At 29.8% G+C, this 10251-nt stretch overlaps 1 non-coding gene across 1 annotated transcript; it reads left to right on the top strand.

The window, feature by feature from the left end:
• The first annotated feature begins 552 nt into the window (after positions 1 to 552).
• Positions 553 to 659, top strand: LOC112533746. The gene has a single exon (XR_003078080.1). It is a non-coding gene; the product is annotated as a small nucleolar RNA R71 (small nucleolar RNA).
• The last annotated feature ends 9592 nt before the right edge of the window (positions 660 to 10251 follow it).

Here is a 10251-nt window from a genome sequence, read left to right as displayed (position 1 = left end):
AGAAGACTGAGGTGGCAGAACAGATTGTTGCAGCTGCTGATGTAGTCACTGAAATCCTAGAGGCCCCTGGTTGTTGTTGTTCCTCCATTAGAAGTTCGGATTATTTTTCCATCCCGGATTATAAGTATTGCTATACGAGTTGTTCTACTGCCTAGGCTAACTGCCCATATAGTCTACCTGCTTAAGGTTAAATAAGAAGAAGCAAACATACCTCCCGACATACACTTACTACTAAATGCGGGCCACCACAAAACTCACAACCTGCTTGAGCTGCTTAGACATGCATCTGGAGTTGATCAATTTTCTTAAATAATAACTCCACTTGAGCCGCCAAGGCCTCAGTGGCATCCAAATAGTGTACACTCTCTTGACGTCTCATCCTGCTCCTAGTAGTGTGCCACTAGTACTTTTTTGTGCCCATCTCCTCTATCAAACTTTGGGCTTGCTTTAGTGTTTTGCTACTCAAAGAACCACCTGCAGCTGTATCTACCATCTGCTTAGTAGCCAAATTCAAAACCATTATAAAAAGTATGTACCTGTAACCATATTGGTAGTCCATGGTGTGGGCAGCATCTAAGTAGGTCCTTGTATCTCTCCTAGGTGTCATACATCGACTCATCGTCAAACTACACAAAAGAAGATATGTCATTTCTAAGTTTAGCAGTTTTAGAGGGAGGAAAGTACTTAAACAAAAAATTTCTGCCAAAGAATCCCGAGTAATGATAATGTTTGGAGGTAGCATTTGTAGCCACCATGCTCCATCCTTCAAAGAAAATGGAAACAAGCGGAGACGAATTGCATCATGTGTTGTCCCATTAATCTTGAAGGTATCATAAATCTCCAAGAAACTCGCTATATGCGAGTTAGGATCCTCATCTGGCAAGCTTCTGAATTGAACTGTTTGCAGCAACATTTGAATCACATTAGACTTTATTTCAAATAATTGGCGGCAATAGCCGATCTCGTAATGTATGTTTACGTCTCTTCCAACGATGGTCTCATAAAATCATACATCGTCCGGTTATTCTCATTGTTGTCGTTGGCATCTGCCATCTCTGTTGTAGTGTCTTCTAGTTCACTCTCGTCTATGGCTTTCCCAACTTGAATCTCTTCCTCCTCTACGTTCAACCGCATCCTCAGCTGCTTAAGGGATCACTCTGATTCTGGTAGAGGGTCTACTAGATCAGGACTGGACCTCCTGGTCATACATTATCTGAAACAACGAATAACCAACAACACAAATGTATAAAAGAATAGAATCAAAGAAAAACAAATAAAGAATAAAGAATAAATGGCTAAATTAATAAGAACATACAGTTCATAATATTTCTCAAAACAATTCCCCTGCAACGGTGCCAAAAACTTGATGCGAGCTAAACACGACTAACAATCTATAGGCAAGTGCACCTATCGAATGTAATCTAGCTATGGCAAGTATTAATGTTGTATTCTATGGGAACTAAGAAGCTACTACTACTATGCTATTCCTATTGTCTAACCAATCAAAAGGTGGTGAAGATCGTTAACTAAAAATGATTGAGAATGAAAATGAAAACTATATTTTGAAAAAGAAAATGAAAGTTTGAAAAAGACAATGAGATGAGTTAACCCAATTGGGGATCCCTTTAGCTAGTTGGCTTAAAAATAATAATTTATGAATTGATTGATTAAGAATTACGATCTATAGATTATTTCTTAAATGAATTGGCCTCTCTCTCGAGTTAACCAATTCCTAATCCTAAAGATTTAAAGTTGGAATCTCTTCCTAAGAATTGATTTTAGAATAGCATTAATTTTTAAATTACCGCTAATAAGAATGTCTAGTTCTTATTTCAGTAAGTTTTTACACTTATCTCTAAGATGCAAATCACTTAATCACACAAGCAGTTGTCCAAACTCAATTGAATTTCTTAGTTATAAAGGAGTTCTTAAATCGATTCAACAATTAAGGAGAAATAATAAATTTTATTATACTTGAATGAAAACTACAATCTTAAATCAACAATTCAATCAGTTTAGCATAAAACAAGCTTAGCATAGCTAAAGATCACCCCCAAATGGGTTTAATAAGATTAGTTACAGATGTTCATTATTAAACTAATATAAGAATCAAATACAAAGTAGACAAGAATTGAAAAGAACATGTATACTCTTTTCTCAAATAGTGAAAATGTTATCCCCTTTTGAATAACTCTGTGTCCAATCTTTGCAGCTCAAGATCTCCTCCTTCTTTTCTTTGAATCTTCATCCAATCCTCAATAATAGCTATTTGGATGATGTTGAACTGGAATTTTTCTCCGTTTTCCTCTTCTTGATCGTCTGGAAGGTTGCTCTCAAAGTCTGTATTGAATACCTCAAAGTTTTCTCCCTTCAGAATCCCTTTTCTCTTTCTTTTTCTTTTCTTTTAAATCAGACTTCGGGATCCAATATGGCTTGGATTTGGGCCGTGCTGCTCAACATGAGTATACTCCTAGGCCGTGTTACTCTCAAGAATCATGTTGCAAATTATTTCTTCTCACCATGGATAAGGAATTTCAACACGCCCTCTGACCCTAACCGTGCTTCTCAGCACGAGCATGTTGAACAGTCTAACGCTCCCAATTCATCTATTTCTTTCTAATTTTAGTCTGATTTCTCTGTAACTTTGATGATGTGCCTAGAGAAAAATCTGAGACACAAATAAAACTAAAACGGGGTGATTCTAATACAAAAACACATAATTTGCCCTAGAAAAACATCATTTGCATTTGATTTGATTTTTGTCCTCCCATGCTACCTTTGCTGTTATTTTATTTAGTCTTCTTATTTTACTTTGCTTTCTAGTGCAAGCACTTTTATTTTCTTGATCTCATTTGGTATGTTCCATGGGGTATTATACTCATTACTTATACATAGCAAGTATCATCTCTTTTGTATAGTATTCTTAACAGTAATCATAAGAATTTTGCTTCATTTTCTTCATTATTGTCATTGCATGTGGACATGAAAACTCATTTATTTAAACCTATTACAACTGCATGTTTTGTCTTTTAAATTTACCATGTTTGATATTTCATTCTTAAATACTTGAAAGAATTCTTCATCTATCGATTTGACTTGAAGAATTAAATTTTAAAGAATTAAATGCATAATATTTAATTTAAGATATAATTTTTGTTAAGTATAATATTCTGAAAATATAATCGAATTATATTTGAAATATATTAAATATTATTATATTCATTATTTGTTCTAGTTTTACTGTTAACTTTATGAAAGTTATTTTGGCAATGTTTCTATTTATGAAAACTTCACTTTTACTAAAACTCGTAAATACTCCAACAACAGTGTAATTGGTGGCCCCTAAGCTGCTTTATTTGATGCATATAGATACTCAACTATGTTTGATTTCATGGTGGAGTATTTATTTTGTTTATGATTAAAGTCTTGACAATTTGTTGTAAATGATACTACTAAGATACGATTTTATCCTTTTATCAATTATCTTTAATTCTTTCATGTGAGTATAAATTGTTGCTTTATATATGTGAATTTTTTTAAAAAATTTAATTTCAATTTATTTAACAAGTAATACATAAACACTCCATGCATTGCCTTAAGATATATATTCTTACAAGCTTTCTCTATGCTCTCATGTCTATCAGAAATTTTGTATATGCTTTTTTTATTCTAAATGCTTGCCTTATGTTTATAAAAAACCACTCCTAGGATAAATCATTTTCAGAATCTACTATTGAAAATGCAAGTGAGAATATCTTACATCCTGCATCTTATGTGTTTGCTATGAGTAGTGTGCCTCTATATGTTGCTTTAATAAAAGTGCCATCAACAACTGTTGGTCTATAATATTTTCATCACTTGATCAATACTTTAATTATCATGAACATATAAAGAAAGAAGTCACCGTTTTTCCTCAATTTAGTAATAGATCCTAAATTTGTTTTTCTTAACATATATAAATAACTCGGTACCTTTTGATAGGACAACTTCTCTCTAATAAATTATAATGCTTTTTTTCTTTTAACCTCCTTGCTTTTACATAATTCAAAACCATTCCATACTCATTTTTCATGTCTCTTATATTATCTGATGGAGTATATGTTGTTTTGATATTGAGGTACTTAAACTTGATGCATTCTCCCACTAAACTTGTCATTGCTTGCATTTGATCACTTAATATGATTTCTAATGGATAGGTGTGGTTATTGTTGAACCTTTCGATTTTGAACATGCTTGTTTTTTCATTCTTTAATGCTCTTAAAAACTAATCGTAATTTTCATCCAAACAATTCAAGTAATACTGTCTTTGGCAAGATTTGGTTACCTAGTATTGGAAATGGTTGTTTATTAAACACTTGTGACAGATTTCAATGTCTCTTTATATACATAAACTTTATCAGCAACTTGTGAATGTCTTGGATTGATTATGATTGATGATTCTTCAATTCCATATCGTCCTTCTCCTTTCTGTTTAATAACAACCTTTGTTATCAAATTTGCATAATCTATATAATCTGGAATGTCTTAATTTATTGAAAGATGTTTTGAATTGTTATTGATTCTTCAGTCAATAAATGTTGTAGATTTATCTCCATTGAACTTAATGCAAAGTAGTTGATTGTGATTGAATCTTTGCTGTAGTTATGTACAAAGGGTATTTGCTAAGATCACTCTGTCTTCTTTAACTCTAGGTAAAATAAGAGGCTTGTTTTGTCTTTTATTTGTAGTGGTGTTTAACCTTGTTTTACTTTATCCTAAATTTCCAATCTTGTTTACTCCATGTTGGATTTTATTTGTTATGATATTAATTACATGAAGTTCGAAAAGTTATTTTCTTTTGGTAATAAAATGCCTTTTACATCATATTTTATTATTTGATATTTCTTCCCAATGTTCGTTGTGGTAAACAAAAATAAGTATTATAGTCATGTATGTACATGAGTAAAAAAATAAGATGATTTCAAAATCTGAATAGGAAAAATCAATAACAATCGTAGTATGGTTTACTTAAAATATACTAGTTATATACTCATTATATACTTTTTACTATCTACTTTTATATTTTGTTTAAATTTTTTTCATCTTTTATTGATTTATTTTTTCTTCTGCATATTTAAAGTCATATAATAGTTAATATATAAATATTTTACTAGATATATATTAAACACAATTATACTTTGTAAATAAATTTTCTAGATTTTGAAAATATATACTTATTATATACTTGCATATACTTATTATATATATTTTATTATCTACTTTAGAATTTATTTTATATTTTATTTTAATCTATTATTGATTTTTTTTTTAAATTAATATTTATATAATTATCAATATACAGATTTTGTACAACATATATATGAATTACACATAATTTAGAACTAATCTTCTAGAATTTTATAGTATATATATATATAATACCTCTATGTACTTGTTATATACCTTTAAATCTTTTTAGAACTTCTTTTTAATAATCTATTGTTGATGTATTTTTTATTTTATGTTTCTATTAATATAATAGTCAATATATAAATAATATGCAAGTTATATAGCAATCACACATGACTTTAAAACTAATCTACTAGAATTTTTAAATATATACTTATTGTGTACTTCTATATATTCATTATATAATTTCATTGTAAACTTTAAAATTTTATATTTTGTCTGAAACTTCTTTTTTTTTTATAATCTATTATTGATTTATTATTTATTTTTTTATTTATATTAATATAATAGTCAATATATAAATATTCTCTAAGATATATATCATTCACACATGATGTTAAATTTAATTTAAAATTTTAAAATATATATTAATAGTATACCTTTTATATAGTCATTTTATACTATGTGTTTTCTGCATAATAAATTTGATTATTTATTTATCTCTATGTCTGAGATCTTAAATCTTATATTCATCTTATTCAACATTCAATATCTAAAAAATCATACTTGTCTATTAAAAAAATTAATATAATTATTTAAACTAATACAAAATCAAAAAGATAGTTATATAAAATTGAATTGCTTATTTTCAAATTCAAAAACTGATGAGTTTTCATCAATTGTTGATGAGATTTCTAATTGATTTCTTGAGCTTTTCTTCAAATTTGGTGTTGTGATTTTGTTTAGATTTTTTTACTGCAATGTTTTAGTTTTTGAATAAGATGATTTGGAGCTTAAAGCAGGCTTAATTTTTGATAGTTTGTTTAAAAGTAAGTTTGTTAGCTTTAGAGCATATTTTTGTTAGATTTTGTATATGGTGGTATAAAAGTTAGTTTTTTTAGGTATTTGTGTAAATTTTCTCTATTTGTATTCTGTTAGCTTTTTAAAATCTTGTTAATACCAACTTCAGTTTTATATTGACAAAAGCAAAAAAACTAAGAACTATCGGTGGATAAAGCTAATATAATCGACAATTATTCGACGTACAAGCTAACAATCAATGTTAACAGAATTAACCCGAGCATTGACCCATGGAGAAAGTAATTTGAGGTTCAACTGGTTTGAACCTTGAGTCAATGGTTGAACCGGCTGATTTTTTAATAATAATAATTATTATTAATAAATAATTAATGACAATAATAAAAGTAATTTCAAAGAATCCATATTCATGATGCTTCAAACTTGAAGTTTCTTGCTTTATATGATTTCAATTTAAAAAATATTTTATGACTTGTTGGATTTTATTGTTTATTTTGTTAAAAGATGAATATAATCTTTATTTACTAATTTAAAATATTTTAAAAGGGTTTCAAGATATTTACTTTTAATGTCTTGACCAATTCATGTGCTTCTTATAGTTTACAGCAAGTCTTACGGGTCTTAACGAGTTTCAATGTTTCTTTATTTATTTAAATTTTAATTTTGATTTTTGTTCTCTTAAAGGTAACGATTGAACTGGTTCAATCGGCAGATCGCTTTAGTTCTAATAATACTATTAACAATTGGTCATTCTTTAATTTACTAAATGAATAGAGTTAAAGTTGTAAATTAAATAATTAATTGTCATATGACCCAACTCATGGGCTCATGACCAGCATTAAGAAATGAGTACGCATAAAGTTACCAAGATCTATAGCAAGCTTAACCTTAATAGAATCCTGATCATGCATAATAATTCACATTAACTTATAACACTGACTCCACAAATAAATAGGCATTCATAAATATTAAACACATGTCATTCAAGTTTATACCACAAATACTAACACCTTAAATTATCTTAACATAACAGAATTAATATTATTTGTTAGACTCCTAATGCTAGCTGCGGATGTCTAGATTTCACACACAAAATAAATATAAAATAAGATTTTTACATTAAATCCTTGTAATAAAGGAAGAAGGGGGATAAAAGCTTGACACTGAAAATTCTATCTATCACCTAAAAATATAAATTAAGACTGTCAGTTTCAAGAGTGAGTTAAAATCATATAATCAACAATATATTGACAAGCATTCATACAAGATATAAATATAAATACTTATTCATATGAATATATATACATATACACATGTCTTGTCTTTATACATGTATGCATTTAAACAGGAATTAGGACAAGAACAATAGTAGAACCCTAGACTCTAAATCCACTAGCCAATAGGCTCTCTTATCCCAATGTGACTAGCACCTAGAGAATAAAGTTCGACCAGGGACCTTAAACCCAGTCAGGTCACTTATTTCTAATACAGTCGGCCCCTAGAGAGCTAAGCTTACTAGGGACCTTTTACCCGACAACTACTAATCCTTTTAAGTCTAGAGAGCTCTACTCGACCAAGATATCTCATGATTACCGTATCATACTCGTCTAAGATTCTCACTGATGTGCACATGGCTTTGATGTAACCCATTAAAAGATACATTTTACTGAAGCCCTCATCCCAATGCATAATTATATTTCATTAATAATAGTAATAATTTAAATAATGATAATAATTATAAAAAATAGTAGCACATCAACAACACAATAATGAATGTAGTAATAATAATAATAATATTAATAATAATAATAATAATGATGATGAAATAGTAAAGACATGACATATGCAAGGAAATATTATTTAACTACTTAACTTTAAATCACATATATGATGTCCTACTTTATTGCTCACGCGTCCGATATAACTGGTTGATGGGATAGAGAATTTAAAATTCACAAGTAATAATTAATATTTACATTCATACTAAAAAAAAAATTAACCTAATTCTAGACTTCTAAGAAATTATGGGTTATTCCTACAGAAATTTTGCTTAACGGTCCAATAAGTACTAACAGAATTTCACTTGTAATCACGACTCATGACTCTCTAACATAACCTTATGATCATCAATAAATATCTTAAATTATTATTCTCAAATCAATATCATCAATTTATCGATTTCATATCTAAAATTAATAATTAAATTAATACTTCTGAAATTAACAAATCGGCTGATGAAATTTTTTAACTATAATTATTAAATCAATAAATCTAATTCCATAATTAATCCTTAGTTGACTTTAATTTAATCTCTATTTACCAATTTATGACTAGTTATCCCCTATTAATTTCAAATAAATAATAACTTCTAATTACTAAATAAATACTTGAAATATAAATAAATAATTAAATGAATAGGTTTGGTTTGAAATTTACTATACCAAGCTGAGAAAATAATATGGAACAGTCACACGGACGTTTAAAAACACAAATTGAAATTTCCTAAAACCTTTTGTGCTTGTTTGAATATAGGTTCTTTTAACTCTTTCTCAAAATGGTTGGTAGTAATTCTTGATGATTGCTAATAATCGGTAACCCTATAGGAATTAATGATGTATATATAGAGCTAGGGATAGGAAACAGAACGATAAGTTTTAGGTTTTCAAATATTTTCTTAATATTAGTTGATAATATCTAATAAAAATCTTTAAAATCTAGATGATTATCATAAAAGACCTTCTAGAATCTCATTTTCTGTGTTTAATAGTCAAAATACATATAAAACAGCATCGAATCATGAAGAGTTGCCAATCGGCACTGTATTGGCAATTAAGTCCATGAACTTACAGGAACTACCGTTTCACCCCTCAAACTTAATTTTTTTCTGACAATTAACTCCAAATTGATTCTAGAAAAGTAATTTTAAGTCCAATTATTCTTAACATTTACTCGGATTCACCCTTTTCTTGATCTCTCGAGACTCGAGAAAGGCAACAACTTTCATCATTGGATTTTTTCATAATTCTCTCGATATCTAGATTTGAAAAATGGGTGCTGACACCAAGGCCTGTAGTGGGGCCAAAAGTTGGAAGTTCTATGAATTTCTTGAATCACTAAATAGAGTAGTCTCAAAGACATACACCAAGAAGGTCTGAGCCATCTAGTCCACCTTCCAAGCATCTGGGGCATGAAGCCCTTGTAGTGAAGGGGACTACTCTGATAAGCTATGCAACGAGTGTTCTTGCATAAAGATAAAAGTCCAACTAAGTTTGTAATGTAGCGATCCTGGACATCGGAGCGCTGATCATGGATCGCATTGTCAAAAGGCACAGGCGTGCCTATGAAATCAATGCCTATAATGGCAGCAAAGAAGAGCAGGGATAGCATCAACTCACCAAGTAGAGTGTAGAAGGTGTGGGTGGTGTCCGTCCACCTCTCGAGAAACACATAGACTAAGGTATGGTATGTCCTCTCGGCAACCAATGGAAGCATAGCCATGAATCTGCAGAATCCAATATTGCCAATCCTGGCCTATACTAAGCTTAGTAGCTTATCAAACCACTTACGAGTCCCGTAGAAATTTCCGGTGAACCGGATCGATGCGACATCATTCTAAAAAATGCGAATGCATATATGAAAACACGATGCATACACACAAAATGAGTCCAAACAAGTAATTACATTGTTAATTTATGAATTTTTTATGTCAAAGAAACCTAAAAAAACAGTTTTCAGCCTGTGCTCGGTCGATTTAGATTGTGCAGAGCCGAATCAATCGACACTGTAGGTTAGGGCATAGATTTTCATAAATATTTCGCAAGAATTACATTCGTTTTAGACAAATAACATGTATATCTAGTATATAAGTGACATGCTATAAGATTTAAAGCTAGAAAATTACCTCTTCAACGGTTGAAAATGCTCGGTGAGTGTTTGCTTTTTCTCTAGCTAGGATGCCACTTATATGGCTATCTTTTCGTAAGCACCAGAAAAGGGATTTCCTCCCTTTTGAAAAGCCTAAGATCATTATGGCATGAAATCAAA

Source organism: Ricinus communis, chromosome 6 (assembly GCF_019578655.1).
Source record: "Ricinus communis isolate WT05 ecotype wild-type chromosome 6, ASM1957865v1, whole genome shotgun sequence".
In the NCBI taxonomy this organism is placed as follows: Eukaryota; Viridiplantae; Streptophyta; class Magnoliopsida; order Malpighiales; family Euphorbiaceae; genus Ricinus; species Ricinus communis.
This window is presented reverse-complemented; position numbering and strand designations above follow the sequence as displayed.